Here is a 19,625-nt window from a genome sequence, read left to right as displayed (position 1 = left end):
TTTATAGTTGGATTTCATTGCAATTTTTACTTGTCTTAGTTAGCTTAGAATTTGTTTAATTTTGAGCTTAGTTAGGCTAATTTTTATATGGATCATGACTTGATGAATTTCTAGATGTTTGGGGTTGAAATTTGTTGAGCTAAGGCTTAATGCCTTAGATTTTTAAGAAAACTTTTTGGAAAAATAGGGTATTGTGCACACGCACACTCATGTGTGTACGCACACTCATGTGTGTACGCACACAATCACCATATTCTGTCTCCTTTGAGTACGTACCCACCTGTGTGTACGCACACTAGCTTGCATAGCCTCTATTCAGAGAGCTCGCATCTGCTTGTGCGAGCGCACCCCAACCTTTTTCATTCCGTGTGTGTCCACGCAAGTTTGTGCGTACGCACACATGATCCTTTTGCCTTTTTAAAAAATAAGAGTCTTCTATGGGTATGCACCCCGCGGTGCGTACGCACACTTCTTAGTCTCTCTCTGCTCAGAGTGTTCGCACATGTTTGTGCGGGCGCACATTTTTCATTTTCCACCTTGTGTGCGTATGCACACCTGGACATGCATACACACAAGTGCTATTTTGGGCAATATTTTCATTGCACTTTGACTGAGCCCTAACACACTTCCATGCCCCTCCATCTCTCTCTTTTCTTGCTTTCGCCCTATTTTCTACTTATCCTAGTTTGTTTTAATTGTATTTCATTTTCATTTATTAATTATATTAGGTTTGGTTTAGATATTTGTGAATTAAATAAGTTGCAAGTGTTTGCTTGATGTTAATTGGGTTGCTTCTTACTTGAATTTCGGTTTAATTTTCTATGAATATGTGCTCTAAGCATTTAGTCTTTGTTTAATTGCCTAAATGAATTTTGAGTTTGATTTATATGTTATAGCTACCATATGTTTTAGAATATATCCTTGTTTGGCATCTTAACCATGAATTGTGCACTTTTACTTTAGTGAATTGAATTGAATTGAATTACTTGTTCATTATGACTTTTATACCAATATAATCACATAACAAGATTCTTGTTTGTTTCTAATGATTTGCATTTGTTTGAGTGACTTGAATTGATTCTTGTCAAGCGTGTCCCTTTTTGCAACAAGTACCTTGTCTGTGTGATTATTTTCCTCATTCTTGAGGATGAATAAGTAGTTTTCTTTTCATCATTGGATTGGTTATTGTTTATTGTGCTTCTATATCAAATTTGCGCCTTCACTTGCACAATCTTAATATTCAATATCTCATATATTCAGTTCACTTTAGTTGTGGTCACCTAAGTTTGTTTGCGCCTTAACTCTTACTTTTTCTTTACTTGCACCCTAGCCTACTTAATTGAGGAACACATGCTATTTCTTTTGATTGTGTGATTACCGTTTTACCCGGTCAATGCGTGTGTTACAAATCGTGCACACATTTAGAAAATACACATCGTCTTTCATCATACCATACTCATATGAACTCTTTCTCAATTCTTGTTTATTTGTTTTATCCAGCAGACCGAGCCCCCACGTCGACCAACTGAAGGTGGAGGAAGTTGGAGCTTCTACCTCCTGAATTATGTGCATGCACGGAGGACTGTGCAATGATTAAGAGTGGGGGAGGATCCGCAACATCGGGGCATAAATTTCTCTTTCTAAACACTTTGCACTATTTTTTAGTTTTTAGTAGTTATGAATTTTGTGAATATTTATTTGTTTGTAGTTTTTACTATATATATATATATCTTAGTTTTCTTATAGCTTTATAGTAGTAAATATTTGCATGTTACCTAGTATAAGAAATAAGTTTGGTAAAAACAGCAAAGGAATTTTCAAGAAATCTTTTTTAAGGTGTTCCATTGATTAATTTAAAAACTTGTTTTTTAGCTTGCTTGAAGTATTTTTATGGAACATAGAAAAGAGCTAGATCAAAACACCAAGTGAGATTTGAGCTTTAATTGTGTGGTTGCAAATTCTCAACCATAAATTTTGTTCTTGTGTGCTATACTCCTTTTTATGATTGTGATCGTAGATTTGCTTAAGTCTTTATGTCTTATATTTGATGTTTTGAATGCATTTAGTATGATTGAGGCCATTTTTGAAATTAAAACTCACTAACCCATATGGCCATACCCTTACATCTACCATTGTAACTCATTTTTTTAGCCTTTTAATCCCCCTTTTGTTCTAATTAAGCACATCTTTTGCCCTAAGCCAAAAATCATTAATGTCCATAAATTATATCTTTGATTAGCTTGGGTTGAGGAGTGTGTGCTACTCAAGTGTGGGAAAAAATTTGTGGGAAAACTTTGGTAATAAGTGCTTTGGGTATTCATTGAGGAAATTTGGAAAATGGGTAAACACTCATGCTTTCATTACTTAAAACATATGCATCTCTTTTTGATAATATAAGAAAAGACATTTTTGGTATATATACTTTGTTTAAAAAGAAGAAGAAGAAGAAGAAGAAGAAGAAGAAAGAAAAAGAAAAAGAAAAGAAATGAAATGATAATAAGAATGTAAATAAAGAATGCATATATTTGTGAATTAGAAAGAAGATGCATGAGTGAATGTGAGAAAAGAAATGAATGGGAAGTTAGGATTGTTTTTCTTTAGTGTAAATAGATTGATATAGAATTAGGTGGGATACTTGAGCTAATCAAAGATCTAATCCGCTAGTCCCTTAACCATATTAATCCTACTGTTACCGTAACCCCATTACAACCCCCTAAAGACCTCATGATATTTGCACTCATGCATCGAGTATTTGTTGATTGTTAGATGACTAGAAAATCCTAGAAAACATTATTAAAGGATAATTAAGTGATTAAGCCCTAAACACTGAGCGATTAGAGCGTATACACATCCAGTGAGGGATTCAATTGCTCAATTCTATGTTTCCATCCCTTATCTTATTTTTTCTTGCAAGTTGCTGAAGTGATTTTTGAAAACTTCAAATCAAATCTTTGGATGATGATCTTATGGCATTAATTCCTTGCCTTAGCCCTAATGATCTACTTTCGATTGATTGGAGTTCTATTGTTTGTTTTTTGCCAAATTTAGTAGGAACCTTAGTATAGATATGAGTAGGTACTATTTAGCATAGTTGCATGCATCTAGGTAGTTGCATTGAATAAATTGCTTGCCCATTTTACCTTTCTCCTTTGATTGTGATTAGCATGAGGACATGCTATTGTTTAAGTATGGGGGAATTGATGAGTCCATATTTAATGATAATTTTTTGCTTGAATTGAGTGGATTTCATCATATAAACCCACATTTATTCACTTAAATAGCATATGCTTTTGTGTTTTCTCTCTAAATTATGTCCAATTATGAAAACATGCTATTTTGTGCTTATTTTAATCAATTTCATTTCACTTTCATTCCATTCGATGCCTTAATGGTTTTGATGAGTGATTTCAAGTGTAATAGCTAGGAATGGCTTGATAAGTGTGGAAGAGAAGCATGCATTTGGGAGAAAACATGAAGAGAACAAAGGAGAAGCACAACAGCCAAGTGTGCGTACGCATAACCTTCTGTGTGTATGCACAAGAGAAAATCAGCATGTGTGCGTACGCACAAGTCCTTGCGCGTGAATTCATTAAAAAGTCACGTGGCTCACAAATTTGGGGGTTTCCAGGCCCATTTTTGAAGTGCTGAAGCATATAAGGGAGAGGCTAGCAACACCCACTCATAACCATATAATATAAAATACACTTAGATAGTTTTAAGGGTAGTTTTAGGTAGTTTTAGCTTAGATTTTCTCTCAATTTCTTTAGGGTTTAGTTAGGGTGAATATTTTAAGTTTTCATGTTCCAATTTTGATATTGGATTCTAGCTATTTTCATTGTAAGTTTTTCTTAATTTCCTCTTTTATTACACTACTTTGTCTACACTCTCTCATATTTTAATTCACTTTATCAATACATATATGCTTTTTGCAATTTTGAGCTCTAGTTAATGAATTTGATGTTTGGTGGTTATTTTATATTTGTTGAGTTGCCTTTGTTGATTTTGATCATTGGTTGTTCATAGGTTCTAGAATTTTTCCAATTTTGCCATGTTTTGTGAATATGCCTACCATGTGTTTGATTAAATGTCAATTTTGATTATAGGGTAAATTTCCACCTCTTGGCTTGGGAAAATGAATATATGGAATACTAGAGTGATAATGTCTGATATTTAGTGATAATTCTTGGTTTGTTAGTTGTAAATGTTTCCACTAACGCTAGCTTTTTACTAAGGTAATTAGTAAGTTAGCTAGGATTTGTGGATTAATAACAAATATGCTCACTTGACTTACTCTTCAATGTTAAGGGTTGACGAGGTAAGATTAATCCATCATAATTATCATAGTTGTGGTTATGGCAAGGAAAGGATTCCATAACTCATCCCAAGTCAAGGTTCCATTTATGTTTTGAACCACATTTTCCATCATTTTAATGCATTACTTGTCCATATTACATAGATAGTTCTTTTATTCCTTTATTACTTCATTAATTGCAGTTTTGATTGTTCTTTAATTCCTTTAATTGTTTGCTTCATTATAAAAAACCCCCTTGATCTTGCAACCAAAATTGTGCGCTTGTGGTAACTAGTTCATAGGAAAGACGACCCGAGATTTGATTACTCTCGGTTAGTTTAATTTGAATTAAACTTTGATTGATGGGATTTAATTGTCGGTTTGGACTATGCTATCGATGAAGTGATTCTTGTTTTGAGAAATTCTAAACCGGCATGAAATCTCAAACATCAGAGCTCTGTGTGATCTTGGAGTGAGCATCAACCTAATGCCATTATCTTTGATGCGTAAACTCCAAATTGAAGAGGTAAAACCTACCAGAATTTCCTTACAATTTGCTGACCACTCTCTTTGAAGAGGGTGAGATTGAAGAATGCCCACCACCGAAGGAAGCATCGTATATTCCTTCGGAAAAAGAGGGGCCACCAAAGCTTGAATTAAAACCCTTACCTCCCTCTTTGAAATATGCTTTCCTTGGGGAGTCAAAGACATATCCAGCAGTGATCATCAATTCCTCATTGAATAATAGTGAGGAAGAGGCAGTACTCAAGGTGCTAAAAGAACACAAAACAGCACTTGGTTGGACTATTGGTGACCTCAAAAGAATAAGTCCTAAAATGTGCATGTACAAAATATTGCATGAAAAGGATGCTAAATCAGTAGTGCAAGCACAAAAGAGACCTAATCTTACAATGGAGTAGGTGGTTCATGATGCGTGAGCATCTTATGCCCTTTTTCATTGTATTTTCTAGTTGTTTTTAGTTATATTTTATTTTTACTATGTTTTTGTGTAAAATTTATCTTTGGATGCTATTTTGAGTTTTTGTGTTATTTCTATGATTTTAGGTGATTTTTGGGCAAATTTGGCAGAATCTTGTTCAAGGAAGAAAAAAAGATAGCAGATGTTGTCAATCCTGGCCTCCATACATTCCAACAAGCATATCTCGAGATACAGAGGTCCAATTGGCACGGTCTCAACAGTGTTGGAAAGCTAACTTCTAGATCTTTCCAACAACATATAATAGTCTATACTTCTCTTCTAGAATCACTGCCAAAACTAGCATTAAACTTCTGTACCTGGCATTCAATGCCCAAGAAGGACAAACCTCCTAAGTTGAATGCCCAAAACAGCAAAAGACCAACGAGCTCACCCCCCAAAGGGCGTTTAACACCCAAAGCCCAAGTGGAACACTAGGTTTGACCGAAGCACACAACTAAAGTAGGCCCAAAGTGGATTTTAGCACTTCTTGACTTATCTACTCTTATCGTTGTAACTTTTAAATTTAAATTAACATCTTTTAGGTTTAGTTTTTAATATTTAAAGAGGAGATCACTTATTCGTTCAGGAGAGATCTAGACAGATCTTCTTTACTTTTATTTTGTTTTCTCTGTAAAGTATGAGTAACTAAACCTCCTGGTTAAGGTTAGGAGCTCTGCTTAATCCTATGGATTAATATTATTACTTTTCAATTTTAATATATGTTTTGATCCCTTTCTATGATGTATTTTTGTTCTTCATCTAAATGAATTTGGGGTGGAATGGAAGTATGACCTATTTTTCTACATGAGTTCTTGTGATACTCTAACCAAGGTCACTTGGGTTACACCTTGAGAATACATCTCTTAAGTTGCAATTACCTGTACTAATTAGGATATGTGATATAAAATCCTGTTAGCTTTGGGTAATTAAGGTTTTTATGGAACTAAACTAGAATACTACTCTTCATTCTCCGATTCGAAATATCTGACCTTGTCTGTGGCGCTTTAAGTAGGATAAAGGGAGATTGAATTGCATTGAGCTTCACCCTCGTTCGAATTGAATGACCACTGACCTTGGCTTTTGATGAGAATCAAAGGAGATTAGATTGCCAAGGAATTGGAGTTTAATCACTTACAATTTGCCATAGAACAAGTCATTCATTATTAAAGTAGTCAGTAAGAAGTATTAATCAGAAAGATAAGCATCTCCGAGGCCTTAACTGCTACCATATATTATTTCTTTATCAATTATTTAATTGCTTTCTTTATTTTCTTTATTATTTTGTTTTATGCGCCTACAACAACAACCATTCTTTTATTATTTTCCTGACTGAGTCCAACAACCCTTTAGCAGCACTCAGGACCAATTTTTGGTCCCCATAGGGTGTTCAACGCCCATTATTGGTGTTGAACACCCCACCATTCAAAAAAAAGAAAGGTCCACCCCTGGCATTCAACGCCCAAACCTGACGTTAAACACTCAGGGGGGTAGGGGAACTCAAAAATTGAAGCTTCACAAGCTAGTGGGTCCCACCCAATCCCCTACCTACCCCGCCTTTCATTCACTCCTTTCCTTCTCTCTCTTCTTACACCCACTATCTCATCCTCATTCATCCATCACATCCCCATCAATTTCCTTGATTCCCGCACCCTACCTTTCCCTTTTCCCAATACCAATCATCAGTCCCATCACTCCCTTCTCTCACCAACCCCACCCACTTCAAATTCAAAATTTTCCCCCACTTTTCCCTCCCCATATGACCAAACCCTAACCCTCCCACCCACTATAAATACCCCCATCATTCCATCCTTCAAATAGACACCTTCCATCCATTTCCATTCTTCCATATTACTCGTCATTCACTTCCCTTCTTCCTTCTACTTACCCCATAAGGCCGAATCCTCTTTACCCTCTTCCCTCTATCTTTTTCTTCTTTCTTCTCTTATTTTTCTTTTTTTATTTCTATTTGCTCGAGAATGAGAAAATTCTAAAGTTTAGTGTTGAAAATCTCCATTTTTTTTCTATTCCTAATCTCCATGGCACCAAAAGCCGGAGAATCCTCAAGATAGAGAAAAGGAAAAGCTCCCGCACCCACCTCCGAACCATGAGAGAACTCAACATTTCTCACCAAAACCCATCAAGACCACTTCTATGACATGCTGAGGAAGAAAAGAGTGATACCCAAGGTCCTCTTTAGACTCAAGAAAGATAAGTATATGAAGATCCTACACCAAGTCTAGAGAAGAGATTGAAAAATTCTGACCAATCCTATTTCAAAAGTTGGAGTATTAATGGTGCAAGAATTTTATGTCAATGCCTGGGTCACCAAGAAGCATGACACTAGTGTGAACCCGAAGCCCAAAAACTGGCCCACCACAGTCAGAAGGCAAATCCAAGATTTTAGCCCTGAAAGTGTGAGATTGGCGCTGCAATTACCTCAGTCACGAGGCGATCCGTACTTTTACACTCGAAGGGTCAACTCTGACCAAAGACTAGAGGAAGTTCTTGTTGATATCTATGTGGCTGGCACTCAATTGAAGAGGGATGCACAAGGCAAGCCTTACCAACTTGGTAGGCTTTACCTCAAACCCGTGGCTAGAGGATGGTTGGAGCTTATCCAACGATCCATCCTCCCCACAAGTAACTGCTCTGAGGTTACAATTGAGAGAGCAGTGATGATCCACTTCAACATGCTTGGGAATGAGGTGGATGTGCACAAGGTGATTCCTTAAGAGATCTACATGGTAGCCGAAAAGCCCTCCACCCAATCACGGTTAGCGTTCCCTCACTTTATTTATCTCCTATACAATGCAGCTAGAGTTCGCATAGGAGGAGATACCCTAATTGATAAGGACAGACTTATCACAAGAAGAGGTATGGAGCACATCAGGGAGCCTACACATGGGCCACAACAAGAGCCCATTCTGCCACCTGCGCAGGAGATCCCGGAGATACCTCAAGGGATGTACTTCCCTTCCCGTGACTATTGGGATCAACTGACTACATCTCTAGGGGAGCTGACTTCATCTGTGGATCAGCTGAGGATAGAACATCAAGATCATTCTACCATCCTCCATCAAATAATGGAAGATCAGAGGACCATAAGGGAGGAGTAGCTGAGATAGGGGTGTGATATTGAGGAGCTTAAACACTTCAGAGGATTCCTCGGATGGAGCAGTGGCCGCCATCACTAAGATGGTCTAGTTTCATTCTCCCTTTCGCTTATTTTTTTGTTTTCCTTGTACTTTATTTTATTATCTATTTTCTATTCTAGTGCATGATCAGATTTAGGATTTAGTTCTTTTCTAGTATTATTCTCTTTCCTTTGTTTCATTTAAGATGCCTTATGTATCTCACATCAAGCTTAAAAGAAAAATTATTGAAAAAGGAGTAGTAAAGACGCACAAGGTTTCGAGTAATATCATAAGTTATTCCAATTGCTTTGATGTGGTAGCCTTACCTTTATTTTCAAAATGCATGAATTAACTATGCATAATTGATAGTGAAGTTGACTATACTGGCTCTTGAAGGATGGTGAATTTAGAGAAGTATTATTGATTCTCTGAAATATCAAAAAGATTGATTCTTGAAGCAAAAAAATAGCAAAAAAAGAAAAAAAATCAAAAGGACAAGGGTTCAAGGCTTTCAGCATCAATGGTTAGGAGGGTCAAAATTGGCCTAAAAATCTCAAAAGAGTTGCTTTCCCTAACTATATGCTTGTGGTATGAAGGTGTCAAGAAAATCTTGAGACTGAGCATTTAAAGTCGTGATCCAATGCTATAAAGAGTACACTTAAGAACTCTGAGCACTACTGTCTAGCAATTTAAGCAAAGCTAAATTTGAATCCAAAAGGTTCCCCCAGTTAAGTGCTTATGGCATTTATGTATCAGGTGGTAATACTTGAAAACAAAATGCTTAAGAGTCATGGCTTGGCTCAAAAGGTGCAAAGCACCAAAAGAAAAAGCTGTGTTCAAGAATCAAGAAAAACCAAAATAAAAGAATCAATAATATCATCCAGATTCTAGTTCCAAATGGTGCCAATATTTTTGAACTTTAAAACCTAATTTATTTTTCTCTTCCATTTGGTCCTATCTTGTTTTTGTTTGCTTGAGGATAACCAACAATTTAAGTTTCGTGTTGTGATGCGTGAATATCTTATACCCTTTTTCATTGCATTTAAGTTATATTTTATTAAGTTTTACCATGTTTTAGTGAAAAATTCATCTTTGGATGCTACTTTGAATTTTTGTGTTATTTCTATTATTTTAGGTGATTTTTTGGCGAATTTGGCAGAATCTTGTTCAAGGACGAAGAAAGGATAGCAGATGCTGTTAATCCTGACCGCCGTGCATTCCAACAAGTATATCTCGAGCTACAGAGATCCAATTGGCATGGTCTTAACGAATTTGGAAAGCTAACTTCTAGTGCTATCCAAAATTATATAATAGTCTATACTTCTTATCCAGAATCACTGCCAAAACTGGCATTAAACTTCCATACATGGCATTTAACTCCCAAGAAGGACTAACCTCCCAAGTTGAACGCCTATGGTGGACGAAATTGTGATAATCAACAATGACTCCAAAGACTTGGTGCTCTCAAACGTGAATGTCACTTTGTCACAACTCCGCACAACTAACCAGCAAGTGTACTGGGTCGTCCAAGTAATACTTTATGTGAGTAAGGGTCGATCCCACAGAGATTGTTGGTATGAAGCAAGCTATGGTCACCTTGTAAATCTCAGTTAGGCAGATTCAAATTGATAGTGGTTTTCGGAAAATATAAAGAGATACTTAATTAAATAATAAAGGATAGAAATACTTATGCAAATTCATTAGTGGGAATTTCAGATAGGTGTATGGAGATGCTGTGTTCCTTCTGAATCTCTGCTTTCCTACTGCTTTCATCCAATCTTTGTCACTCTTTTCTATGGCAAGCTGTATGTAGGGCATCACCGTTGTCAATGGATACATCCCATCCTCTCAGTGAAAAAGGTCCAAATGCTCTGTCACAACACGGCTAATCATCTGTCGGTTCTCGATCATGTTGGAATAGAATCCCTTGATTCTTTTGCGTTTGTCATCACGCCCAACAATCGCGAGTTTGAAGCTCGTCACAGTCATTCAATCCCAGAATCCTACTCAGAATACCACAGACAAGGTTTAGACTTTCCGGATTCTCATGAATGTCACCATCAATTCTAGCTTATACCACGAAGACTCTGATCTGACGGAATGGAAGGCTCGATTGTCAGGCGAGGGGCAACCATGTATCGTGCATCAGGAATCCAAGAGATACGCACTCTAGCTCTCGCTTGTAGAACAGAGTGGTTGTCAGGCACGCGTTCATAAGGATGGATGATGATGAGTGTCACAGATCATCACATCCATCAGGTTGAAGTATGAATGGCATCTTAGAATAGGAATAAATCGAATTGAATAGAAAGTAATAGTAATTGCATTAAAACTTGAGGTACAGCAGAGCTCCACACCCTTAATCTATGGTGTGTAGAAACTCCACCATTGAAAATACTTAAGTGATGAAGGTCTAGGCATGGCCGAATGGCCAGCCCCCAAAACGTGATCACAGGATCAAAAATACAATCCAGGATGACAATACAATAGTAAAATGTCCTATTTATAATAAACTAACTACTTAGGGTTTACAGAAGTAAGTAATTGTTGCAGAAATCCACTTCCGGGGCCCACTTGGTGTGTGCTTGGGCTGATCTTGAATGTTACACGTGCAGAGGCTTTTATTGGAGTTGAACGCCAAGTTGTAACGTGTTTCTGGCGTTCAACTCTGGTTCGTGACGTGTTTCTGGCGTTTGACTCCAGAATGCAGCATGGAACTGACGTTGAGCGCCAATTTACGTCGTCAAATCTCGAATAAAGTATGGACTATTATATATTTCTGGAAAGCTATGGATGTCTACTTTTCAACGCCGTTAAGAGCGTGCCATTTGGAGTTCTATAGCTCCAGAAAATCTATTTCGAGTGCAGGGAGGTCAGATTCCAATAGCATCAGCAGTCCTTTGTTAGCCTTTTTATCAGAGTTTTGCTCAGGTCCCTCAATTTTAGCCAGAAAATACCTGAAATCACAGAAAAATACACAAACTCATAGTAAAGTCCAAAAATGTGAATATAGCATAAAAACAAATGAAAACATCCCTAAAAGTAACTAGATCATACTAAAAATAGTGCCAAAAAGCGTATAAATTATCCGCTCATCACAACACCAAACTTAAAATAAGAGAATATACTATAAATCCCAGAATATCAATGAATATTAATTCTAATTAGATAAGCAAGACTTGTAGCTTTTTGCTTCTGAACAGTTTTGGCATCTCACTTTTTCCTTTGAAGTTTAGAATGATTGGCATCTATGGGAACTTAGAATTTTGGATAGTGTTATTGATTCTCCTAGTTAAGTATGTTGATTCTTGAACACAACTACTTTTATGAGTCTTGGCCATGGCCCTAAGCACTTTATTTTTCAGTATTACCACCGGACACATAAATGCCACAGACACATAACTGGGTGAACCTTTTCAGATTGTGACTTAGCTTTGCTAAAGTCCCCAGTTAGAGGTGACCAGAGCTCTTAAGCACACTCTTTTAGCCACTTAAGCCTGGATTTTATTTCCTTGGGCCCTCCTATCCATTGATGCTCAAAGCCTTGGATCGTTTTTTACCCTTGCCTTTTGGTTTTAAGGGCTATTGGCTTTTTCTACTTGTTTTTTCTTTTTCTTTCTATTTTTTCGCTATTTTTCTTTATTTTTTTGCAAGTTTTTGTTTTTCACTGCTTTTTCTTGCTTCAAGAATCAATTTCATGATTTTTCAGATCATCAATAACATTTCTCTTTGTTCATCATTCTTTCAAGAGCCAACAATTTTAACATTCATAAACAACAAGATCAAAAAAATACGCACTGTTCAAGCATTCATTCAGAAAACAAAAAGTATTGTTACCACATCAATATAATTAAACTAATTTCAAGGATAAATTCAAAACTCATGTACTTCTTGTTCTTTTGAATTAAAAACATTTTTCATTTAAGAGAGGTGAAGGATTCATGGAATTATTCATAGCCTGAAGACATAGTTACTAAATACTAATGATCATGAAGTAGAGACACAAAACATAGATGAACATATAACATAAAACCCGAAAAGCAGAAAAAATAAGAACAAAGAATGAGTCCACCTTAGTGGCGTCTTCTTCTTGAAGGACCAACAATGTCCTTAAGCTCTTCTATGTCCCTTCCTTGCCTTTGTTGCTCATCCCTCATTGCTCTTTGATCTTCTCTTATTTCATGGAGAATGATGGAGTGCTCTTAATGTTCCACCCTTAGTTGTTCCACATTGTAACTCAAATCTTCTAGGGAAGTGTTGAGTTGTTCCCAATAGTTATTGGGAGGAAAGTGCATCCCTTGAGGCATCTCAGGGATTTCTTGATAATGAGCTTCATCATGCATCTCTTGAGATCCACAGATGGTCTCTCTTGTTTGCTCCATCCTCTTCTTGGTGATGGGCTTATCCTCTTCAATGAGGATGTCTCCTTCTATGATAACTCCAGCTGAGTAACATAGATGGCAAATAAGGTGAGGAAAAGCTAGCCTTGCCGTGGTGGAGGACTTTTCGGCTATTTTATAGAGTTCAAGAGGGATGACTTCATGAACTTCTACTTCCTCTTCAATCATGATGCTATGAATCATGATGGCCCGATCCACAGTAACTTCGGATCGGTTGCTAGTAGGGATGATGGAGCGTTGGATGAACTCCAACCATCCTCTAGCCACAGGCTTGAGGTCCAGTCTCCTCAGTTGAACTGGCTTGCCTTTGGAGTCTCTTTTCCATTGAGCTCCTTCCACACATATGTCCATAAGGACTTGGTCCAACCTTTTATCAAAGTTCCCTTCTAGTGTAGGGGCGTTCATCTCCTTGCATCATGGGCAAGTTGAATGCCAACCTTACATTTTTTGGACTAAAATCTAAGTATTTCCCCCGAACCATTGTAAGATAATTCTTTGGATTCGGGTTCACACTTTGATCATGGTTCCTAGTGATCCATGCATTGGCATAGAACTCTTGAACCATTAAAATTCTGACTTGTTGCATGGGGTTGGTTGGAACTTCCCAACCTCTTCTTTGGATCTCATGTCGGATCTCCGGATACTCATTTTTCTTGAGCTTGAAAGGGACCTCATGGATCACCTTCTTCTTTGCCACAACATCATAGAAGTGGTCTTGATGGACCTTAGAGATGAATCTTTCCATCTCCCATGACTCGAAGGTGGATGCTTTTGTCTTCCCTTTCCCTTTTCTAGAGGTTTCTCCGGCCTTAGGTGCCATTAATGGTAATGGAAAAATAAAAAGCTTATGCTTTTATGATACCAAACTTAAAATATTGCTCGCCCTCGAACAAGAGAAGAAAGAAAAGAAGAAGAAGAAGAGAAAATATGGAGGAGAGTGAGGGGGAGGTGTATTCGGCCAAGGTATAGAAGAGAGGGCTGTGTTGTGTGAAAATGAAGTAGAATGGAGGGGTTTATATATGGAGGGGAGAGAGGGTAGTTTCGACCATTTAGGGTGGGTTTGGGTGGGAAAGAATTTTGAAATTTGAAGGTAGGTGGGGTTAATGGGAAAGAGTGGAAGGATGTGAGTGGTGAAGGGGGTGATTGGGAAGAGAGATTGAGGTGATTGGTGAAGGGTTTTTGGGAAAGAGTGTTATATGATTATTAGGAGGTAAGGTGAGAATATGTTAGGTGGGGATCCTGTGGGGTCCACAGATCCTGAGATGATCCTGTGGGGTCCACAGATCCTGAGGTGTCAAGGATTTTCATCCCTGCACCAATTAGGCATGTAAAATGCCTTAGCATACTATTCTGGCGTTTAAACGCTGAAGTGATGCACGTTCTGGGCGTTCAACGTCCATGTGCAGCATGTTTCTGGCGTTGAACGCCAGTTCCATGCTTGTTACTGGCGTTCAGCACCAGCTTTCCTCAGGGCATATTCCTGGCGTTCAAACGCTAGGATGTTGCTTGTTTCTGGCGTTCAGCGCCAGATCCATGCTCTGTTCTAGTGTTGAACGCCAGCCAGATGCTCCTTACTGGCGTTTAAATGCCAGTAAGTCCTTCCTCCAGGGTGTGATTTTTCTTCTGCTGTTTTTGATTCTGTTTTTAGTTTTAATATTTTTTTCATGACTCCATATGATCATGAACCTAATAAAACACAAAATAACAATAAAATAAAAATAGAATTAGATAAATAAAAATTGGGTTGCCTCCCAATAAGCGCTCTTTTAATGTCACTAGCTTGATAGTGGGCTCTCATGGGGCCTCACAGATGCTCAGAGCATGATGAGGGCCTTCCAACACTAAACTTAGAGTTTGAATGTGGGGGCTTCTCAACACCAAACTTAGAGTTTGGTTATGGCCTCCCAACACTAAACTTAGAGTTTGACTGTGGGGGATCTTTTTAACTCTGTACTGAGAGAAGCTTTTCATGCTTCCTCTCCATGGTTGCAGAGGAAGATCCTTGAGCTTTAAACACAAGGTAGTCCCCATTTAATTGAAGGACTAATTCTCCTCTGTTAACATTAATCACAGCTTCTGCTATGGCTAGGAAGGGTCTTCCCAGGATGATGCATTCATCTTCTTCCTTCCTAGTGTCTAAGATTATAAAATAAGTAGGGATGTAAAGGCCTTCCACCTTTACTAACACGTCCTCTACTAATTGGTGGATGAAATTGTGATCATCAATGTTGTACTCTTTGTTGTTGTATGGAATAATTATAATGGCTCTTTGCTATGTGTGGACATAACTCCGTTCAACTAACCAGCAAGTGTACTGGGTCGTCCAAGTAATAAACCTTACGTGAGTAAGGGTCGATTCCACATAGATTGTTGGTATGAAGCAAGCTATGGTCATCTTGTAAATCTCAGTCAGGCGGATAGTAATTGATTATGGATTTTTGAAAATTAATAAATAATAAACATAAAATAAAGATAAAGTTACTCATGTAATCCAATGATGGGGATTTCAGATAGGCGTATGGAGATGCTGTGCTCCTCCTGAATCTCTGCTTTCCTATTGCTTTTATCCAATTTTATCACTCCCTTCTATGGCAAGCTGTATAAAGGGCATCACCGTTGTCAATGGCTACATCCTATCCTCTCAGTGAAAAAGGTCCAAATGCTCTGTCACAGCACGGCTAATCATCTGTCGGTTCTCAATCAGGTTGGAGTAGAATCCCTTGATTCTTTTGCGTCTGTCACTAACGCCCAGCCTTAAGGAGTTTGAAGCTCGTCACAGTCATTCAATTCTGGAATCCTACTCGGAATACCACAGACAAGGTTAGACCTTCCGGATTCCCATGAATGCCGCCATCAATTCTAGCTTATACCACGAAGATTCTGATTAAGGAATCCAAGAGATATGTGCCCGGTCTAGGGTAGAACGGAAGTGGTTGTCAATCATGCGCGTTCATAGGTGAGAATGATGATGAGTGTCACGGATCATCACATTCATCAAGTTGAAGTGCAACGAATATCTTAGAATAGGAATAATTCGAATTGGATAGGAAATAGTAGTAATTGCATTGAAACTTGAGGTACAGTAGAGCTCCACACCCTTAATCTATGGTGTGTAGAAACTCCACCGTTGAAAATACATAAGTGAAAGGTTCAGGCATGGCCGAATGGCCAGCCCCCCAAAACATGATCAATAGTCTCCTCAGATGAAGAATAAAATAAAACTGAGACCAAAGATGTCTAATACAATAATAGTAAATTATCCTATTTATACTAGACTAGCTACTAGGGTTTACATGAGTAAGTAATTGATGCATAAATCCACTTCCGGGGCCCACTTGGTGTGTGTTTGGGCTGAGCTTGATCTATCCATGAGCTGAGCCTTCTTTTGGAGTTGAACGCCGAGTTGTAACGTGTTTTGGGCGTTCAACTCCGGGTTGTGACGTGTTTCTGGCGTTTTACTCCAGACAGCAACATGGAACTGGCGTTGAGCGCCAGTTTACGTCATCAATTCCCGAATAAAGTATGAACTATTATATATTTCTGGAAAGCTCTGGATGTCTACTTTCCAACGCCGTTGAGAGCGCGCCATTTGGAGTTTTGTAGCTCCAAAAAATCCATTTCAAGTGCAGGGAGGTCAGATTCCAACAACATCAGCAGTCTTTTGTCAGCCTCCTATCAGAGTTTTGCTCAAGTCCCTCAATTTCAGCCAGAAATTACCTGAAATCACAGAAAAACACACAAACTCATAGTAAAGTCCAGAAATGTAAATTTAACATAAAAACTAATGAAAACATCCCTAAAAGTAGCTTGAACTTACTAAAAACTACCTAAAAACAATGCCAAAAAGCGTATAAATTATCCGCTCATCACTAATCCATAAGCTTGTCTTACTGACTTGTCTGCCAATTGTAATGAGAATAAGGCAAGTTGTACCTCAATGATCCCCAGTTTCTCCATTACAGAGAGTGGCATAAGATTTATGCCTGACCCCAGGTCACACAGAGCCTTGTTAAAGGTCACGGTGCCTATGGTACAGGGTATAAAGAATTTACCAAGATCTTGTCTCTTTTGAGGTAAAGTTTTCTGAACCTATGTATCTAGTTCACTAATGAGCAAGGGAGGTTCACTTTCCCAACTCTCATTAGCAAACAACTTGGCATTCAGCTTCATGATGGCTCCTAGATAGTGAGCAACTTGCTCTCCAGTCACATCTTCATCCTCTTCTGAGGAAGAATAGTCTTCAGAGCTCATGAATGGCAGAAGGAGATTTAGTGGAATCTCTATGGTCTCTATATGAGCCTCAGATTCCTTTAGGTCCTCAATAAGGAACTCCTTCTTGTTTGAGAGACATCCCAGGAGGTCTTTCTCACTAAGATTTTCGTCCTTCTCCTCCCTTGTGCATTCGGCCATATTGATTACATCAATGGCCTTGCACTCTCCTTTTGGATTCTCTTCTATATTGCTTGGGAGAATACTGGGAGGAGTTTCAATGACTTTCTTACTCAGCTGGCCCACTTGTGCCTCCAAATTTCTAATGGAGGATCTTGTCTCACTCATGAAACTTAAAGTGGCCTTTGACAGATTAGAGACTAAGTTTGTTAAATTAGAAGGGCTCTGCTCAGAATTCTCTGTCTGTTGCTGAGAAGATGATGGAAAAGGCTTGTTAATTCTTAGCCTGTTTCTTCCACCATTATTAAAGCCTTATTAAGGCTTTTGTTGATCATTCCATGAGAAATTTGGATGATTTCTCCATGATGAATTATAGGTGTTTCCATAAGGTTCACCCATGTAATTTACCTCTGCCATTGCAAGGTCTTCAGGATCATAAGCTTCTTCAGAAGCTGCCTCTTTAGTACTGTTGGATGCATTTTGCCATCCATTCAGACTTTGACAAATCATGTTGACTTGCTGAGTCAACACTTTGTTCTGAGCCAATATGGCATTCAGAGCATCAATTTCAAGAACTCCCTTCCTCTGAGGCGGCCTACTATTCACGGAATTCCTCTCAGAAGTGTACATGAATTGGTTATTTGCAACCATGTCAATAAGTTCTTGAGCTTCTGCAGGCATTTTCTTTAGGTGAATGGATCCACCTGCAGAATGGTCGAATGACATATTGGAAAACTCAGATAAACCATAATAGAATATATCTAATATGGTCCATTCTGAAAACATGTCAGAAGGACACTTTTTGGTCATCTGCTTGTATCTTTCTCAAGCTTCATAGAGGGATTCATCATCTTTTTACTTGAAGGTCTGAACATCCACTCTAAGCTTGCTTAGCTTTTGAGGAGGAAAGAATTTATCCAAAAAGGCCGTGACCAGCTTATCCCAGGAGTCCAGACTATCTTTAGGTTGTGAGTCCAACCATGTTCTTGCTCTGTCTCTTACAGCAAAAGGGAAAAGCATGAGCCTGTAGACTTTAGGATCTACTCCATTCGTGTTAACAGTCTCACAAATCTGCAAGAACTCAGTTAAAAACTGGTAAGGATCTTCAGATGGAAGTCCATGAAACTTGCAGTTCTGTTGCATTAAAGCAACTAGTTGAGGTTTCAGCTCAAAATTGTTTACTCTAATGGCAGGAATTGAGATGCTTCTTCCATCAAACTTGGAAGTAGGTGTAGTATAATCACCAAGCATCCTCCTTGCATTATTTTTGTTAGGTTCGGCTGCCATCTCCTTCTCTTGTTCAAAAAATTCAGCAATGTTGTCTCTGGATTGTTGTAATTTGGCTTCTCTTATTTTCCTCTTCAGAGTCCTTTCAGGTTCAGGGTCAGCTTCAACAAGAATACCTTTTTCCTTGTTCCTGCTCATATGAAAGAGAATAAAACAAGAAAAGTGGAGGAATCCTCTATGTCACAGTAAAGAGGATCCTTATTATTAGTAAAAGAAGAAAAGAATAAAGAAAGGAGAATCCAAACATAAGAGTAAGGATAGAGGCAGTGATTGGAGATGAAGAGAGGTGAAGAGAAGTGTTAGTAAATGAATAAATAAATAGAAGAAGATGAGAGAGAGAGAATTCGAAAATAATTTTGAAAAAGTAGTTAATGATTTTCGAAAATTAAAGATAAGATATAATTAAAATTAAAATTTAAAACAATTAATTAATTAAAAAGAATTTTTTAAAAAGAGGGAGGTATTTTTGAAAATTAGAGAGGGAAAAGTAGTTAGGTGGTTTTGAAAAAGATAAGAAACAAATAAAAAGTCAAATAGTTAGGTGAAAAAATATTAAAATCAAATTTGAAAGGATAAGAAGATAAGAAGTTAGATAAGATATTTTGAAATCAAATTTTTGAAAAAGATAAAATTTTTGAAAAAGATATGATATAAAAAGATATGATAAAAAGATAAGATAGAAAGATAAGATTTTTTTAAGAAAAAAATATTTTGAAAAAGATTTTAAAAATTAAAATTGATTACTTGACTAACAAGAAACTAAAAGATATGATTTTAGAATTTAAAGATTGAACCTTTCTTAACAAGAAAGTAACAAACTTCAAATTTTTGAATCAATCACATTACTTGTTAGTTAAGTTTTTGAAAATTTGAAATAAAATTAAGAAAAAGATTTTGAAAATAATTTTAAAATTTTCGAAATTAATAAGATAAAAATGAAAAAGATTTGATTTTTAAACAAAGTTTTGAAAAGATAGGATTTTTAAAATTGAAATTTTAACTTGACTTTGTAAGAAACAACTAATTTTAAAATTTTTTTACTAAGTCAACCCAAAATTTCGAAATTTTGAGAGAAATAAGGAAAAGATATTTTTTATTTTTGAATTTTTGATGATGAGAGAGAAAAACATGAAAATGACCCAAAA

Source organism: Arachis hypogaea, chromosome 3 (genome assembly GCF_003086295.3).
Source record: "Arachis hypogaea cultivar Tifrunner chromosome 3, arahy.Tifrunner.gnm2.J5K5, whole genome shotgun sequence".
Taxonomy (NCBI): domain Eukaryota; kingdom Viridiplantae; phylum Streptophyta; class Magnoliopsida; order Fabales; family Fabaceae; genus Arachis; species Arachis hypogaea.
This window is presented reverse-complemented; position numbering follows the sequence as displayed.